The following is a 19,697-nucleotide window of genomic DNA, read 5'->3' on the forward strand; positions in this document are numbered from 1 at the left end:
TCGTCTGTAAAAACTGTGTTTGTTTCCAGAGCAAAATTAACAAAACTTATCGTCACGGTTTGGCCCGGCCAGCTGCTAAGGCACCAGGTGGTCACTCGCTCACTCCTCCCCCCGCAGTGGGGTGGAGCGGAGAAAAAACGTAATGAAAGGCCTGAGAGTTGAGATGAGAACAGGGAGGGATCACCCACGAGCCACGGCCGCGGGCAAACAGCCTCGGCGTGGGGACAAATCAATTTAATCCATTATCAGTTCCTTCAGACAGCACAACAAGAAACAAAGTGGCTGGTGTTACCATCACAATTTTGGGGTTTTTGATAATGGGGTGGCACACACGGCACCAGGCTGGCTGGCACCAGATGGCATTCGCCTTTCTCGACGGGGAACAAGGGTCTGTGCACAACGGCTCGTGGGGCTCACTGACAAAGCTGTAAACTGGATTTGGCAGGGGAGGGGGATAATATCAAGCTCCATCAAGACAGGCTGAGCACCTGAAGAGCAGCAGAAAGGAACTCCAGACACTCCAGCCAAAGTCAGCTTCATCAGGGGCTCAACTTCAATGCCTCTACACAAAAGCAGGTGGCCACGTAGCATGGGGAGTAAAGAAGAAAAGTTAGAGGTGCGTGCATGCCTGCAGGGTTATGATCTCACTGGCACCACAGAGACGTGGTGGGATGAATCCTGTGACTGGAGTGTCAGAACAGAAGGTACAGGGTCTTTAGGAAGGACAGGCAGGGGAGAACGGGAGGAGGTGTTGCCCTCTATGTCAGGGCAGTTGGAGTGCATGGAGCTCTGCATGGAGCTGAGAGTTTATGGATTAAAGGGAGGGCAGGGACAGGGGACATTGTAGTGGGGCTCTGCTACAGGCCACCTGAGCAGGAAGACTGAGTGGATGAGGCGCTCTATAGACAGACAGGAGCTGCCTCACGTTCACGAGCCCTGGTTCTCATGGGGGACTTCAACCACCTTGATATCTTTTGGAGGGACAACACAGCAGGGCAGAAGCAATCCAGGAGGTTCCTGGAATGCATGGATGACACCTTCCCCTTCCAAGGGACAAGGCAACCGACAAGGAGAGGTGCTATGTTGGACCTTGTTCTCACCAACAAGCAGGGGCCGGTGGGGAATGTGAAGCTCAAGGGCAGCCTTGGCTGCAGTGATCATGGAACGGTGGAGTTCAAGAGCCTTAGGGCAGCGAGGAGGGCGCCCAGCAAGCTCACTAGCCTGGACTTCAGGAGAGCAAACTTTGGCCTCCTCAGGGATCTGCTTGGTAGCCTACCGTGGGAGAAAGTGCTGGAGGAAAGAGGGGCCCAAGAAAGCTGGTTCATAGTCAGGAGTCGCCTCCTCCAAGCTCAGGAGCGGTGCATCCCAACAAAGAGGCAGTCAGGCAAAAATGCGAGGAGGCCTGCATGGATGAACAAGGAGCTCCTGGACCAACTCAAACACAAAAAGGAAGACTCCAGAGGGCGGAAGCAAGGACAAGTAACCTGGGAGGAATATTGTCCGAGCAACCAGGGATAAGGTTAGGAAAGCCAAAGACCTGACAGAATTACAGCTGGCCAGGGACATCAAGGGTAACAAGAAAAACTTCTACAGGTTCTTCAGTGATAAAAGGAGGACTAGGGAAAATGTGGGCCCTCTCTGGAATGAAACGGGGGACTGAACATAGCTCTGTACGAAAGCAATGGGTCGGGTTATCCTGGGTCAGCAGAACTGCCATAGCCTTTGATAGATACCATGGGTCTGTCACTTGGAAAATGCAAGTGTCAGAGCGAACGACAGTAACTGCAACGCTGATTTGAGCACTCTGAGGTGCCGCAGAATAGGCAGAAAGAGAGGTCTTCAGTATCCAGTCATCATCACTGATACCAGACACCCACGTTGCACAGAAGCAAGCACCAAGCTCAGAGCACGGACAGATGGAGGATTGTGCTATCCCATCCAGCTAATGGATTGAGAGCAGCACGGAGGAAAAGGACTTGGGAGTGCTGGTGGATGAGAAGCTCAACATGAGCCGGCACTGTGCGCTGGCAGCCCAGAGAGCCAACCGTGTCCTGGGCTGCATCCAAAGCAGCGTGGGCAGCAGGGTGAGGGGGGGGATTCTGCCCCTCTGCTCTGCTCTCCTGAGACCCCCCTGCAGTGCTGTGTTCAGCTCTGGAGCCCCCAGCACAAGAAGGACATGGAGCTGCTGGAGCGGGTCCGGAGGAGGGCCACGAAGATGATCTGAGGGTTGGAGCACCTCTGCTATGGAGACAGGCTGAGAGAGTTGGGGCTGTTCAGCCTAGAGAAGAGAAGGCGTCGGGGACCTATAGGAAAAGGGGGCCTACAGGAAAGCTGGAGAGGGACTTTTTACAAGGGCGTGTAGTGACAGGACAAGGGGCAATGGTTTTAAACTGAAAGAGGGGAGATTTAGATTGGATATAAGGAAGACATTTTTCACTCTGAGGGTGGTGAGGCACTGGCACAGGTTGCCCAGGGGAGTTGTGGCTGCCCCATCCCTGGAAGTGTTCAAGGCCAGGTTGGATGAGGCTTTGGGCAACCTGGTGTAGTGGAGGGTGTCCCTGCCCATGGCAGAGGGGTTGGAACTAGAGGTTTTTTGAGGTTCCTTCCAACCCAAACCATTCTATGATTCTATGATTCTATGACTGTGATCTCTTCTTCTCTGGTCAGAGAGGGTGTTTTTCTGTCTCAGACTTTGATTATTGTGCTATAATTTCTCCGTAGGTGTCACTCATCTGACAGCATGCATTCAAGTTACATTTCACTGTCTTTTGAATGAAAAAGAATTTTCTTGATTCGCACATGTCACGATCTCTGGAAAAGCGTGTCCTTAAAGTTCAGCCATTGCCTCACCCCTGGGGGTTGTATATGCCAGTTTAGATGGTACACACTGTTTTCAGCCACCGCTGTGGATCAAACGCAACTGCTGGTTTAATTTCTAAGCACGGTCACTGTGTACCGTATGAATATATATCAGCGATGTAAATTGTCTGAAAAGCTGGGATAGCTGATCTCGTTACACAAAAGGGGCTTTTTTATTCAAAGAACAATAGAAAATTGACGTGTCTAGAAAGCTTTCTTGAGCGCTGTCAGGTAATCATTGTGTTCATGGGGAAGCTGGTGCACAGTCTTCCTTCTGCAGAAATCCCTCCTCTCAGATCTGCCTCACCTACAGAGCTCCGTATGGAAACACACACAGCTGCCTGACAGCAGCACAGCCGTCACAGGCACCGTGATGCGGCTCCACCGAATCCAGCAGCGGTGATCTCCAGACCTCACTTGGATTTCAGTCAGCTCTGTGATGGGCCAGCTCTGCCAGTGGGTTAGACTGCACCTGGCTAGGAGGGTACCTGTGGGAGGCTGAGCTTAGTGGTCTTCCCCATCTAAATCACGTGCAGAGGTTGGCTTCACTTTTAGGGTCCACAGCCGGATGCGAGCGCTTGGGTATGGTGGGCAGGGCTGCCGTCGCCTGCCTGAGCCAACGGAGGACAACACGTGTGACACTCGGTGCTGCCATGACAAGATGCTTTTCATTTGTCAGCCTTTCATCAGTACAGCAGCTCCAAAAACTCGCCTTCTACGTTTGGCAGCTCTGCCCACATGTGACACGCTGGCCCTGCTCACATTTGTGAAACCTCTCCCGCAGCGCAGGCTGGGTCGTTTTGCTGTCTGTCCTTTCACAGTCATCTCTACGTTTCCACGTGTGTCAGCGGTTGGCGATGCTCTGGCTGGTTCATATTCAAATTCTGTCCATGCAGCCATTCCCTTCGCTGGTGCCAATAATCCTGTGTGGCCCGACCCACTGCCTCGAGACCTTGGGCTCCAGCCCATTAATGCTGCAGTTCTCTGAGCTTTGCTTCTCTCTCAGGTGACACCCATGACGATGAAGAAGGAGCGTGCCACAGCTCTGCTTAAAACATGAAAATCAGTATTAAACAGCATTGACACCATTACAGCCCAGCGGGGCTTCACTCCTTACCAACTCCTGTGAACAACAGACACCTTTAATTCATGTCTCTGGTTTCTGACCAATTCCTTATCCATCTTAATAATGTACCACCTCACTCGTATTTAGGGAACGTTTACAACAATCTGTCAAGGGAAACTTTGAAAAACCTCCACCTGCAGAGGTAAAACGGGGACATCTCCCTGGGGAATTATAGCAATTATTTTTTTTAATAGTGGATACCTTCTCAGGGTGGCTCAAAGCTTTCCCGTGTTGAACCAACAAAACCAGAGAAGTAATAAAAGGATGTGAAGGGAAATAATTCCTAGATTTAGGATTCCAGAGGGAATAGCATTGGATAGGGGTCCTCATTTTGTGGCAGAAATAGTACAAGAGGTTTCAAAATATTTTTTTGTATAAGATAGGATTTACGTACTCCATGGAGATCCCAATTTAGTGGAAAGGTTGAAACAATGAATCAGTCTGAAAAGACAAACGAGTAAGATATGTCAAGAAACTCGGTTCCGATGGCCTGATGCCTTGCCGTTAGCTTTATTGAGAATCAGAACCAGACCAAGCTCCAAAAAGTTGAGTCCTTATGAAGTTTTATTTGGAAGGCCCTGTCAGATTATAACTTGAACGGGGGAGACACACGTTATTGGAGAACAATCATTGAGAGGTTATGTCACAGTTTCGGGAAAAGTTCTCTCCTCTTTACGCAGGTATATCACAGTGACCTCACCCGTCACCTTGGATGTCCAGGTGCATAACCTTCAGCCAGGAGTCGGATCTACGCTGGGCCCGGAATGACGAACCCTTAAAGGAAGAGTGGAAGGGACCCTGCCGAGTCCTGCTCACAACACATGCAGCAGTGAAAGTCTGTGATGGACACCACTGAAGTTCTACAGTGTCTAGCAGCAGACAGTTTGACCACATGGTCTGTGAAGACCCACCTCTTTGTGTTCACTCTGACGTAGACAACAGCTGGGCCCTTTGCTGGCCGCAGAAATACCAGCCAGTCCCGTTATGGCCTCTCTGGCCATTCAGCATTCCCCATTTCCCCAGAACATCTCCCCTCAGCCTTCTCTTGCCCAGCTGAAGCGAGCTGGGCCAGACAGCTTGTTCTTTGGGCACAAGCTGAGCCGTAGCTTTGTCTCCCTTTCCGAGCCGTTCCCAGAGGGGGAGCAGCACTGCAGGCACTACGTAAGGTGGTGGACCAACCAGCCACACGTACATCCCGCAGCAGACAACGAGACTCAAGGAAGCCCGATTTTCCCAGGTGCTTTTAAGCTGGAACACTTCAGCTGGGAGAAGAGAACACCTGGGGAGCTGTGTGTGTGTGGGGGGGTGTCCTATCAATACATATCTATAAACCTGCTGGGAAGAAATGAGGAGGAAGCCAGACCCTTCTCAAGAGCTCCTGCTGAGAGGACCAGAGGTAACAGGCACCGCTTCAAACACATGATATTCCACCTGCACACAAGAACAATTTTTACAGTCAAGGGGGGTCAAACGCTGACACATGTTGCACAAGGAGGCTGTGGAGTCTCTGTCCTTGCAGATATTCAAAACCCAAGGAGATATGGTCCTGAGCAACCTGCTCTAGACTACCCTGCTTGAGCAGAGGGCTTGGGCCAGATGACCTCCACAGATGCCTTCCAACCTCAACCCTCCTGACTCTGTGCTTTGCCTTCACTCCTAAAGCCTCTCAACTCAGCCTGGAAAGGATCTGCCTTCTGGAAAGGATCCTGGGGCAAGAGATGATCCCAGGCTCCTCCACCACGATTCATCACAAAATAACCTCTACCTAGTCCAGAAGATCGTACAGCAGACATAGTCAGAAGAGAGGAAATATTCTTTTATTGTGGACATCAAGTGCGGGAGCCCAGGAGTCGCAGTTAATTCAACTAACAGGAAATCGGCACCTGCAACGACAGAGACAGAAGCTCCGATATCCCACAAAGGCAGGACCAGGCACCACGGGGCTCCCCCGGCTGTGGGGAACGCCGCTTACGAGGAGCTGCTCACGGCCCAGAGGAGAGAGCTGTTGCTGGCATTGACTATGGGATGGCTGTGGCCCCTTGTCCCCACGTGTGATGCCCTTAGAGACCGGTGCGCGTGCAGAGATGCACAGTGGCCCTGTGGCATGCAGCGGGGCTCCGTCGGGAGGCGCTGGGGAGCTGCCATGGAGTTCTTTCCGAACCCCGCGGAGCACCATCCCTCGCCAGAGAGTTGGGCTGACTCAGAGCAGTGTTCAGAGTTGGGGAAAATGGGCAGCAGGGCCTGCTACACACCTGGGCTTGCTGACCTTCTGGATCTGCCTGCTTTTTCTGTAGCGCCTGTCTTCTGTCTTCTGTCTCTTCCTTTCCAGCTGATGCTCCCTCTCCTCTGCCCAGGTCTTTTTTCTCTTTCTTCTTCTTCTGTTTTCAATTTCTGGCGTCAGCAGGTGGCAAGGGACACCCTGGACCTGTAAGCGAGCGTTTGGCAAATTGCTACCTCAGCTCTACAGAGAAGAACCCTCTGGCTGGCTGGCATTAGCCCTTTCTTCCGCGGGCCTCACTTTGGAACACCATGTTCACACGGGTGTGGGACACCGAGCGCATTTGGAAGGGGGCAGCATTCAGCAGGGAGCCTGCAGTCCCCCTCCGAGCAAGACTTGCCCACTTCATTGTGCCGCGGTGCCGTACCTCTGCCCCTTCCGATCCCACCACCGAGTCTGCCCCTGCTGCTTTCTGGAGGACGGGCAGAGACGGTGCTGCATCCCCGAAGGCTTTTACCTGCTGCTCCACCTCTGCTTCTCCTGCAGGGCCACGTTGCTCTCCCAAAGGCAGCTCTGGAAAGCAAAAGCCCATGCAGCAAAGTGACGCCTGGGAAGTGGACAATGGCTGCAGCAAAACCTACCCAAAGCCCTACACCAGCTGTCTGCTCAAGCTCTGACAGCCCTCAGCCCCTCCTCATACCTGTGCATCCATCCGCGAGCGCTGGTGACTCCTCAGCTGAGGGACTGGACAGCAAGGCCATCTCCTCCCCAAAGAGTTCCCAGCAGTTGTTGATCAGGAACTCCACCAGCACGTTCACCTGCACACACCAAACCCTTGGTCTCCAGCCAGCTGCCTGAAACCAGCAAGCAGCCTCTCCCACTCCTGCCCCTCGCCTCTGCGCAGAAGGCTGTGGCTGTGGGGCTGCTCTTCCAGGCAGCCACCCCGCCAGCGTTTGCTCCAGAGAGGAGACAGCCAGGGACCTCTCAACAGCCAGGCTCTGACGGGCCGGGAAGGCTGCAGCTGGCTGCTCAAGAGAGCGTACCTTCTCAGTCACCTCCAGCATGGCTTGCAGCGGCAGCTGGTCCTCGTTGGCTGGACTCAGCAGGTTTGGCCCAACGCAGATGGCCAGGTTGCTGGAGGTCATTCTGCTGGTTGACACGTTATGGCCGATATGCTGCAGCAGGGCCAGCAGCTGCTTGAGGAGGAGGAGGTTGGCTGCGGGCAACTTCCCGGCCACCCTGAGGGAACAGGAACACAAGGTGAAGAAAGCAGTTGTTGCCCGCTGCCGTCCCCCGGCTTGCCCAAGGCAGGTGGCAGGCAGTGGCCGTGTTAGGCGGCTTCCCAGGGGCTCTGGGCCAGCGTCCAGGGCTCCTGCTCAACAGGCAGGCCGCTGCCCACGCTTACGCTTTCAGCTCTGCCATCTTCTCCTCCTTGCTGCTCTTCTGCATGGCTGCCACCCAGTCCTCGTAGAGCTCTGTCACGAGGAGCTTGGCAGGGATGCTTTGGAGGAACTCCTGCAATGCCAAGGGCTCCGGGTGAGCCTTCGAACGCTCCAGGCCAGCCAGGAGCTCCTTCAGCTGCAGCTCGGAAGCACTCACCTTCAAGATGCTGCCCAGCAGCAGTGCAGGCTGGCTTCCAAGGTCAACTTCTGCGCCGTGGTCCAGGGCCTCCCGCAGCTTCCGAAGCTCTATCCTGCTGGCAGCTCTGCGAAATATCCCCTCCGTGGCGGGCCCTTCCCGCTGCAGGACAGCCAGCAGCTCCTGCAGGGAGGCAGCAGGACAGTTACTTGGCTGAGGAGCTTCTTTCCAACAGCGGTGCCCAGAGCACTGCCCCAGATCCGGCTCCTTGTCTGCAAAATCGCTGGGACCTGTAGTGTGTTCTGGGGGCGAACAGCCCAGTCCCCCATTCCTGGAGCTCCTGGGGACACCCATCGCCTCTCTGGAGCATCCGGAGGGCTGGCAACCCCCTGGCCAGGCTGGCTTACCTGGATGGGCTGGGGCAGCGTGCCGTCCTCCCCGCAGAGGGCTGCCAGGGGCTGCCCAAAGAGCGCCCTGCTGCAGCCGGAGCCCGCCTGCCCTGGCACCTGGGCAGCGGCCGGGGTCCGCCGCAGAGCAAAGGGCCAGGGCAGCCCCCACCGCCTCCTCCCGCTGCTCCCTCCTGCTGCAAAGGAAAACGGAGAAACAGCCCGTCAGCGGAGCCTGCCAGGCCAGCGCCCCCGGAGCCTGCCCTGCCCTGCCCTGCCCTGCCCGCAGCACGGTGCTGGGCGGTGCGGCAGGACGGGCAGGGAGCCAGCAGCTGGAGCCGCGGCTCCGGCTCAGCAGCTCTGGCTCGCAGGCTCCTGAGCGCTGGCGTGCCACCGCGACAGCCTGGCCCAGCCCTCGTCCTGCCCAGCCCTCGCCCTGCCCCCCTCCAAGCTCTGGGCAGCAGCAGAGGCTCCGTGTCCCCACACATCCACGTCCAGCGGCTGCTGCCAAGCGGGTGCCCTTGCTTCTCCAGGTGCCATCCTCCCTTGGGGTGCGCAGCCTGCACGGCGACACTCAAGGGACAAGTGAGCGCAGCTCCACCGCCTGCAGGAGGCTGCCTTTCTTCCCCAAACCCACCTGGTGAGTGGCCAAGTCGCTCTCCGTTTCCAGATGGGGCCGGCGGAGGCCCTTGCTTGGCACCATCCTGCAAGAACCAGGCTGTGCTTAGAGAGCAGCCTCGCAGCACAAAGGGCTGCCGACGAGCTGCCAGCTGGCACCAGCAGCCCTAGCACGGCAGAGCTGGGACCCTCTGCCCTCCTGGGCTCTCTGCCCTGAGCAGACGGTCTTCTCCCAGTGCCACCAGCCAGTACATGCCGGCATTCCTGATATCCTCCCAACCCTCTCCACTCCCTGCGTGGCACCGTGGGACCCTCCCTCCCACCCTCCCGCACAAGCTCACCCTGCTCACTGCACATCCCGGGCCCCCCAGCACAGCTGGAGGCAGATGAAAGGCAGCCATGCTTACCTCTGCCTGCCCCTCCATCAGCCTCTCCAGGCTCCTGGCTCTGAATGGCCTCCACTGGGCAAGCGAGGAGAAGTGGAAGAAGGTGAGCAGCGATGCCTCTGATCCTCGGCTGTAGGACCAGTGCTCGGGGACAGAGCCCAGACCAGAGAGACACTCACGGCATGGCGGCGCCTCAGCTCCTTCTCCAGGGGTTTGAGGGATGGAACCTGGGTCACTCGGGCTCTGTGTGCTGTCTCGTGTCCTGTGCAGTGGGAAGGGACATAGAGAGAGCTGGGTGAGCCCCAAACCACCTCTTCTCTCTTGGCAGGCAGCTCTGCCCGAGAGCTGCCCGCAGCAGTGGGGGCACCTCTCCCCAGCCAGCGAGCTGTGTTCCCCAGACCACCTGCCCTTGGAGCATCCCCCCGGCTTACCCCAGCAACGTGCCCACCCACAGCTCCTTCAGTGCCCACAAGCTGCAGAAAGAGAGAAGAAACAGCGTCATGCCCTGCTGACCCCCAGTCCCCGGGCAGTGGCGGGTGCCTGCACAGACCTGCCCCATGGGGAAGGGCACAGGGGCAGGTGGAAGCCCCGTGGGGCAGGACAGAGGTGCTGCCCACACCCTGGCTCCCTCTGTCCTGCCAGAGCGGCTGTTTTTGCCATTCCCTCCTGGGGACCAGAAATGGGGTGGCCAGGGAATGCAGGACGTGGAAATGCCCTCCATCCATCCAACCATCAATCCATCCATCCATCCATCCATCCATCCATCCATCCATCCAACCATCCATCCATCCATCCATTCATCCATCCACCCATCCATCCCTGCCTGCTCCCGGCCCAGGCGCTGCACGGGGGGCAGAGGCCATTCACAGGATGGCGTGGGCATGGTTGGAACCTCTCCTGCCCGGCCATGGGATGTGGCATCACAGCTCTCCCAAAAGTGGCAATGCAGGAGCCCGTGGACCAGACGGGGATGATGGAGGTTCCATCTTCATCGCTGTCTTCCTCCGCCTCCTCTTCTTCCTCCCCCGCTGCCTCCTTCCCGCCGCTCAGCACCCACAGCTGGTCCAGGGCCATAGTGGTTTTTGAATTGCATATTCAGTGCTTCCCCTTTTTGTTCCTGTGAGCTCTTAAAAGGTGTTCAAACGGCCTCATTCTCCTGTAAATTAATAAATAAAAAAAATGAAATATTACAGAGTCACAAAAGCCTTTGGTATCACTAAAAATATATCCTCCTCGACACGGGCAACCAGAAAGAAAAGTTTCTCCCATTTTGCTGGTTCTGCCAGCCCTCGAAGACAATGGCCCCAGTCTTCTGTGTCAGATCCCGGGTGTTCCCACGGGCAACACCCTTCCAGACCCTTTGACCTTCCCATCCTCCAGCCACCACTCCAGAGGCTGGGGTCTCACGTAGGTCCCCTGGCATATCTCTTAGCCCCACTCGAGGTCCCGTGCCTCAGCCTGTGCTGGCAGGGCATGTTCCCTTCCCGCTGGCAAGGACTGGCTTCAATCACGTGCCCTGGGCTCTCCGAAGCTGAGCAAACCTTCTCCTGCGGGTCACACTGCTTTGCAGTCCAGAGCAGGTGTGGACTGGAAACCCTCACTTCTCGAGAAAAGTTCTCCATTGTGCTCTGGTGGAAACCTTCCCTGTTCAGGCTCCACAACACCTTAGATCTGCTTCAGACTCAGACTTATTTTACAGTTCTGGAGCAGCAGCCTCTTTTCTATTTTGTTCTCATGTCCTGTCTGATCACCTGCTTAGTTTCCTTTTCCAGTTCATTAAAATCCACAGGGCATTCCATCCTTTCGACATCCTGGACAGTATTCAGAGCTCCCAGTAGCACCAGGGAGCCTTGATCTCTCCACTACATAACACATCCTCCTTCAACATTGCAAACTGAAACACACAGTGCTGCAGTTCCAAAACATCATCGTTCCAGACTATGCAGCCAGGACTGGCAGACCTTTGACATGAGTTTGGCACGTGCCGGCCTGTGATGCCACCAAAACCTGGGATCAGGCTGACACTCTTGTCAAGTCTGTATAATTGCACCACCCTCCAGGATAAACCATCTCAGAGCTCCCAGGGGTTTGTCGCAGCTCACACTCCCCACGCGTGCGGGGCCTGAGCGCGGTGATGCCGCGGCGGCACCGCGTGTGCGGAGCGCCGGGGGTGCGGGCTGCCTGCTGGGAGTCAGGAAAAGAATTCACCTACACAAGGCAGATAAACAGGCACTCCGTTATTCCAGTGCGGGGGCAGCTCTGTCCAAGCGTCTTAGCATCCAAATCCAGAGGGTTTTATACACTTTTTTGTTGAATCATCGTTACGTAAGTTCATTTACATAAAACTGCATATTATTCTCGCTCTTAAATTTGAGCGTTAAAATGATTGGTTTCACTAGTTACATCACCCTATCAATATTCCCGCCCTATAACAATCATTGGTTAATTCTATTTATTTTTACTGGTTATAATCCTTGATATTCCAATCAAGATGGGAAGGGGTAACAAAGGTGAGTTCCAAGCAGCAGAACTGTTGTCCGTGCCACTTTGGGGTACCTGCACTCGCCCGTGTGCTCCCTGTGGGACGGGGCACAGGGGTGCTCAGTTCCTGGCACTGCAGCACCCCAAACCTCACCCGAGGCCAGGGAGGGGGCCAGGGGTGTTCCCAGTGGGGTACATCCCTCCCGGCTCCCCCCGACTGCTGCCGAGACCCCCACCCTTCCAACCAAACCTTCTCAAGTTTTAATCCTGAAACCCCGCTCTGCAATAACTGACAGGACTGGAGTAACACGCTTTGAGAGCGCTGGAAAAACTTCGTTTGGAGACAAAAAGGTAAGAATAAAGGAGAAAGCTTAATTACTGCTGCTCAGAGATTTACAGAGCTTTCAACAATGATTCCTCTGCACCCGCCCACCCCACAAAACCGAAACCAAACGCCGGTGAGCGCCGGGACCCGGGCCCGGGAACGGGACACCCGGCCCGGGAATCTCCCAGTGGAGGGAAACCCGTACTGGGTCTTGACAACCATGATGAAAATCCCTGCCCCAACAGGGCACGGTTGGCTTTCTGGGCTGCCAGCGCACGGTGCCAGCTCATGTTGAGCTTCTCACCCACCAGCACTCCCAAGTCCTTTTCCTCAGGGCTGCTCTCCATCCATTATCCGCCCAGCCTGTACTTGTGCTTGGGATTGCCCCGACCCACGTGCAGGACCTTACACTTGGCCTTGGTGAACTTCATGAGGTTCTCTCAGGCCCACCTCTCCAGCCTGTCAAGGTCCCTCTGGATGGCATCCCTTCCCTCCAGTGTGTCCACTACACCACACAACTTGGTGTCATCTGCAAACTTGCTGAGGGTGCACTCGATCCCACTGTCCACATCACCAACAAAGATGTTAAATAGCACTGGTCCCAGTACCAGCCCCTAAGGAACACCACTTGTCACTGGCCTTCACATGGACATTGAACCGTTGACAACAACTCTTTGAGTGCGACCATCCAGCCAATTCCTTATCCACCAAGTGGTCCATCCATCAAATCCATGTCTCTCCAGTTTAAAGACAAGGATGTCCTGTGGGACAGTATCAAATGTTTTGGACAAGTCCAGGTAGACGATGTCAGTTGCTCTTCCCCATACATCAATGCTGTAACCTCATCATAGAAGGCCACGAAATTAGTCAGGCAGGATTTGCCCTCAGTGAAGCCATGTTGCCAGGAGGATCTGCTCCATGATCTTGCCAGGCACAGAGGTGAGACTGACTGGCCTGTCGTTCCCTGGGTCTTTTTTCCGCTTTTTAAAATGGGGGCTGTGTGTCCCCTTTTCCAGTCATTGGGAACTTCACCAGACTGCCACAACTTCTGAAATATGATGGATAGTGGCTTAGCAACTTCATCTGCCAGTTCCCTCAGGACCCGCGGATGCACCTCATCAGGTCCCATGGACTTGTCCACCTTCAGGTTCTTTAGATGGTCTCGAACCTGATCTTCTCCTACAGTGGGCGGTTCTTCATTCTCCCAGTCCCTGCCTTTGCCTTCTGGGACTCGGGCTGTGCCGCTGGAGCTCTTGCCAGTGAAGACTGAGGCAAAGAAGTCATTGAGAACCTCAGCCTTCTCCATATCCGGGTAGCCAGATCCCCCATTTCCTTCCGGAGAGGGCCTACATTTTCCCTAGATCTCTTTTTCTCACTGACATATCTATAGAAGTTTTTCTTGTTGCCCTTGATGTCCCTGGCCAGATTTAACTCTATCAGGGCTTTGGCTTTCCTAACCTGACCCCTGGTTGCTCGGACAGTTTCTCTGTATTCTTCCCAGGCTACCTGTCCTTGCTTCCACCCTCTATAGGTGCCCGAGTAGGTCCAGGAGCTCCTTGTTCATCCATGCGGGCCTCCTGGTGTTCCTACCTGACTTTCTCTTTGTTGGGATGCACCGCTCCTGAGCTTGGAGGAGGTGATCCTTGAATATTAACCAGCTTTCTTGTGCCCCTCTTCCCTCCAGGGCCTCATCCCATTGTACTCTAGCGAGGAGATCCCTGAAGAGGCCAAAGTCTGCTCTCCTGAAATCCAGGGTAGTGAGCCTGCTGTGCACCCTCCTTGCTTCTCTGAGTATCTTGAATTCTACCATTTCATGATCGCTGCAGCCAAGGCTGTCCTTGAGCGTCATGTTCCCCACCAGCCCTTCTTTGTTGGTGAGAACAAGGTCCAGCAAAGCACCTCTCCTCGTTGGTTCCTCTACCACTTGGAGAAGGAAGTTATCATCCATGCATTCCAGGAACCTCCTGGATTGCCTCTGCCCTGCTGTGTTGTCCTTCCAACAGATATCGGGCTGGTTGAAGTCCCCCATGAGGACCAGGGCTCGTGAACGTGAGGCAGCTCCTATCTGCCTGTAGAGGGCCTCATCCACCCAGTCCTCCTGGTCAGGTGGTCTGTAGCAGACCCCTACTACTATGTCCCCTGTCCCTTAACCTCCCTTTAATCCTGACCCATAAGCTCTCAGTTGGGACCTCATCCGTCCCCAGGTGCAGCTCCATGCACTCCAGCTGGTCCTTGACATAGAGGGCAACCCCTCCTCCTCTTCTCCCCTGCCTGTCCTTCCTAACGAGCCTGTACCCTTCTATTCTGACACTCCGGTCACAGGAGTCATCCCACCACGTCTCCGTGATGCCAGTAAGATCATATCCCAACAGGCGCGCACACACTTCTCACTCCTCTTGCTTGTTCCCCATGCTGCGCGTTGGCACAAAGGCATTTCAGTTGGCCCAGATGAACCTGGCTTCCTGGCTGGAGCGGCTGGAATTCCCTCCTTCTGTTCTACAGGTACTTCCAGCATATCTTTGTCATCCTTGGTATTATCCCCCTATGGAGAAGCAGACTGGGCAACTGCAGCAGTGTGAGCTGTTTCTAATTAGGGGAGGTCTAATTAATCTACTTGAGGAGCAGATATCCAATTCCTGCCCCCCCCCCCTTACATGAGACTGAAACTCATGGAGTGGAACTGACAAAATACCTCCTTGATTTAGGGTGGCTCTCAAGGGAAAACAGCTCTTAATGGAATAATGCTCATAGTCGTAGCTTACTTCACGGAAACAATCTATTTTGCAGTTGAAGGTTTTTCTCTCTGAAAAATCAAACCTGATAATTTAAATTGCTGTGCCTAAAGGTAGGGAAAAGAGGCTTTTTACTTACAAGAGCAACTATAACACATGCTGTAAAATTGAAAGTTAATCTCTTAAAAAAAAATAAAAATCAACAATTGTCTCCCATGTATTCTTGGTAAATGAGCTATAGTAAGATAGTTTCACACTTTATTTTTGAGAAAATCTCCAGATTTAAGCAACAGATCTTAATGATGAAAACATTAATATTGCAGTGGGTTTACATAGAATATCACATTTTTAACAATGATTGATACAGAGTATGTGTCAGGGAAATCACTTGTGTACACCAAGTAATGCTTGTATCAGTACATATCTGCACAGTATTTACATTTTATATTTAAACTCTAGCTAGAAACATTTTCCAAGAAAATATAGAAATGAAACTGGTAAGCCACAAGTCTTAATTTGTAGCATTTGGTCTACGACAGACCTAGCTTTTCCAGCAAGCATATCTGAATAGATATGTAATAAATCTTAAAAATATGCATTGTTCTTACATATGAAGCATTATAAATGCTGCTCAGTTTGCAAAGGTTCAGTTTTGTACCAGTTTAAAATGGCTCAAAACGTTAAGTGACGTAGAGCTCATTTTGTCAGAATATTGTAAAACTTAAGTCAGCCCAGCTGAGCTTAGATATTATATACAGTCCTCTGCCCGGATTGCACTGGCCAGGTGGCTGCTGTTAGTGGCCACATGGTTCAGGTGCTGAGCGAAGCCGAGCACACAGCAGGAGCAGCAGTGGCTCTCGCAGCCCTTGTCGCTGCACAGAGCGATGTTACAAACAAAGAGCTGCAGAATGATGCAAGGTTCGGTGCAACAGGGAGAAGTCTGTTGCCCAGAGGACTTTCCTCAGCATGGCCAACCCGTAACAAATATTGCTTCAGGCCACCGAGCAGCTACTTTCAGTAGCTACCCCTGGACTTGAAGCCCAATAAAAAAGGGAAAGGTTGAGAGATTTTTCTTCACCCTCATGGATAGTACTTGATTTGGCTAAAATTTTCACAAGTCACTTTGTTTTACTGGCCTCATGGCCAGTGGCAATTTTGAGCCACTTTCACTCCCTGTTAATACTGTTACAAAGAACATTCGAAATCCAATATTATCACACACAAGAATGCTATTCCATTGGCTTTGGCAAATTAAATAAATATGTTGAGCACCACAAATAGCTGTTTAGGATGTCGCATTTTAATGCTAAGAAATAATATATTTCCTGCTATAATAACCTCAGTTACATGTTACTCTAAATAATTATTTCTGCCAGATAGAAGAACTTTAAACTAAATACAGCAAATGAACTCTCAAGGCATTTCCCTCATGCTCATAGGCAGACATCCTCACCTGGTTAAATAAATAGATTTTCTTGAAGGTGATATTTCAGAAGATAAGAATTGATACAAAAGTGCTTCATGGCTGATTAATGCTTTGGTAATCTCACATTTCTCCAGAAATACTTCATTTGCTGCTTTTCACCTTTACACTCATTAGTACCACCGATGCTGGCTTGTCACTATTTGCATTACAACCTACCTGTCCAAAGCTAAAACTGATGTGTGCGTTGCTTGAAAACAAAACTTGAAGTTGCGGAACAGAAGACTCGAAACAAGTGACGTCAGCAGCTCTATAGTCATGCTGCTTTGCAAATACAGGACACACAACTTAATTCGTTTCTGGAGTTTAAGTGTGTTCCATTAAGCAAAGGTGTCCCGCAATGATGCTTGTTCAAGGGTTCTACCTCCTTTGGTTGAGTTTTACGCCCCTGAAAGTACTCAGATTTGAACATGCCTCCAAGCAGACTGCAATGCCATGCACTCTGGGGAAAATCTAAGGTGTAGAAAAATTTACTTTGTTCTTTTCCTCTTGGCCTTTTTTGCAAACATGCAATAAAGCAAAACATTCACGGGCTGACACCCCATGCAAAACAAGGCAAATCAGTAAGACAGGAACAATGAAACAGATTCTCCCTTAGGGTTAAAAGGAGATGTGAAACAGATCAACTTAATCAGTCTGGTTTTGCCAGTGCAGCACATTTCCCTATAATGTAACCAGAGAGGCTTCTGCAACTCCAACAAGCAAAATTGCTTTGACAAAATATTGGGTGTCCAAAGCATTCATTGGCATGGTAGGCAGGGCTCAGGTTCAAGAAGTCTGTGAAAATCTGAGTAGTACTAACAGAAGCAGTAGGGTCCAAAAAACCACTTTTTGCCCCATTGTGGAATTTGGGGGTTTAACCTTAAGAATGGTATGTGCATTATCCATAGAAAAGCATTGTGGTAAAATCTGCCACAGCACTTTACGTGTTACTGAGAGAACATCAGCAGGACCACAGAAAGATCTGCCACAAATCAAAAAAAAAAAAAGAGACGTGCTTTGGGGGAGTTTAGTTGCACTAAGTAATTGATGTGTAAGATTTTATTTTTAAGTAAAAATAATGCCTTTTTTCAATTGCAACTGCTGAAGCACAGATCTGAAAAATCGCCTTTCAGAATGCAACAAAACCAGTGAACTTTTCTGTATGTCCAATGTTTGTTATCAAGCAAAGGAATGACTCCTGCTTGCTTAACTACCGAGGGCTGTGTCTCACAGAAAGACTTCACCTTCCTCGTTTTTTCCTTTTAAAAACCCTAAATGCATGTGAAATTATTTGGGGGTGTTTTCACATGCAAAGCCTAAACTCACGCAAGCCCTGTCGTCTTAGTCCTTCAGTGGTAACTTGGTGTTAATTAAACTACAACGTATCTAAACCAGAAGGCGGCTGTTACTGCAGAAAAAGCCGATTAAAGCAATCATTAAATCTCACTGCTTGCTGTGAGTGCACGAGCAGACAGGAACGAGCTTTAGCCGACTGGCAAACACCAAACCACACCTGCACTCAGTGCCGTGCCTGCAGACTCACACCTTTGCTCTTGGGCCCTGCGTGTATTTTAGTGCGTGCCAGCCAAACCCGGTGGCACACCCCGCTTAAGGACATCGCTGCCCGTCTGCCAGAGCTGCATTTCTGAGGAAGAAAAGCTATTTCCATAAAGATAGGAGAGTGAATCCTACATGAAAACTTCACTCAGCTGTTCATTTACTGTGAAACACACAAGACTTGAAAACTGATACTGAGATGGCGGGTTTTCTGCTTACAGAAAAATTCAGTGCTGGATCACGCCGTGTTCCACTTTTGGCGCTGCATTGCAGTCAGAGAGGAAAGTCTCATTGTGGGAACCACGGCGGGTCCGCGGAACCCGGGGCAGAAGATGAAACTGACCTTGGAGAGATTGCTGTGCACCCACGGAGAGCTGGAAACTCCCTGAGCAGGAGAAATGGAAACAACTGGCAGGCACTGGGAGAGCCAGGGAACCGTAAGGTAAGGAGGAACTGTAAGATAAGAAACTGGGCTGTGTTTTTGCACTAATTGCATGATGTAACGAATTTGGCTTGGATTAGATAGAGCGCGTGATCACCAGTGATGTATTAGGCTGAGGCGCGTGCACAGCTATAATTAACCAATCACCTAATTGCTTACGTCGCGTGCACTGTCAGAATTAGCATAAAAGTGCTGGGACCTGCAATAAACACACACTGATGAACACTGCTTGGAGTTGTGCATGTCGTGTCCGTCTCAACAGCAACATACGGTGACACCCACATACCACCAGACCCCTCCTAGAGTGCCCAGACCCCTCCTAGAGGCTCGAGATTCATCGTAGATACCCCGAGATCCCCCCAGACCCATTCTAGACGCCCGCAGGCCCCTTCTAGATGCCCCCAGGTCCCTCCTAGACACCCCAGGGTCGTCCCAGACCAATTATACAACCACCCAGGCCTATCCTAGAACCCCCAGACCACTTCTAGACACCACCAGATCTTACAAGACCCATTCTACACCCCTTGAGACCCCTCCTAGAACTCTCAGACCCCTCCTAGAGCCCCCAGACCTATTCTATCTAGACTTTCACATCCTCCCTGACCCATTCTACACCATTCCAGACCCATCCTAGAGAACCCCAGTTCACCCCAGACCCATTCTACACCTTCCCAGTCCCATCCTAGAGCCTTGAGACCTATCTTAGAGCCCCAGACCCATCCTAGAGACTCCCAGATCCCCACAGACCCATTCTACAACCCCCAGGCCCATCCTACAGACCCCAGATCCCTTCTAGAGTCGCAGACTGATCTTAGAGACTCCCAGATCCTCAAAGACCCATTCTACACGCATCCAGGCCTATCCTGGAGGCCCTAGATCTCTCCTAGAGCCCCCAGACGTAGCCTAGAGAGCCCCAGATCCCCACAGACCCGTTCTACACATATCTAGACACCTCCTATAGCCCCCAGACCCACCCTGGAGCCCCCAGACCTTTCCTACAGACTCCCAGATCCCTCCTTGACTGATTCTGCACCCCCAGGCCTATTCTAGAGCCCCCAGACCTCTCCTTCAGCCCTGAGACCCATCCTAGACACCCCCAGATCCCCCCCAACCCATTCTACAACATTCCAGGCCCATCCTAGAGCCCCAAGACCACTCTTAAAGCTTCCAAACCCATCCTAGAGACCCCTCCTAGAGCTGCCAGACCCCTCCTAGAGCCCCCAGATCCCTCCTAGAGACTCCTAGATCCCCCCAGACCCATACTACACACCCTCAGGCCTATCCTAGAGACCCCAGACCCCTCTTAAAGTCCTCAGATGCATCCTAGAAACCCCCAGACCCCCCCAGACTCTACACCCTTTCAGATCCCTCCTAGAGCTCCCAGACTCCTCCTAGAAATCGCAGACCTATTCTAGAGACCCCCAGATCCCCCCGCACCCATTCTACACACTCCCAGACCCATCCTACAGCCTCCAGACCCCTCTTACAGCCCTCAGACACATCCTAGACAACCCTGGATCTTCC

This window comes from Tauraco erythrolophus, unplaced genomic scaffold (assembly GCF_009769465.1).
Source record: "Tauraco erythrolophus isolate bTauEry1 unplaced genomic scaffold, bTauEry1.pri scaffold_40_arrow_ctg1, whole genome shotgun sequence".
Classification (NCBI taxonomy): domain Eukaryota; kingdom Metazoa; phylum Chordata; class Aves; order Musophagiformes; family Musophagidae; genus Tauraco; species Tauraco erythrolophus.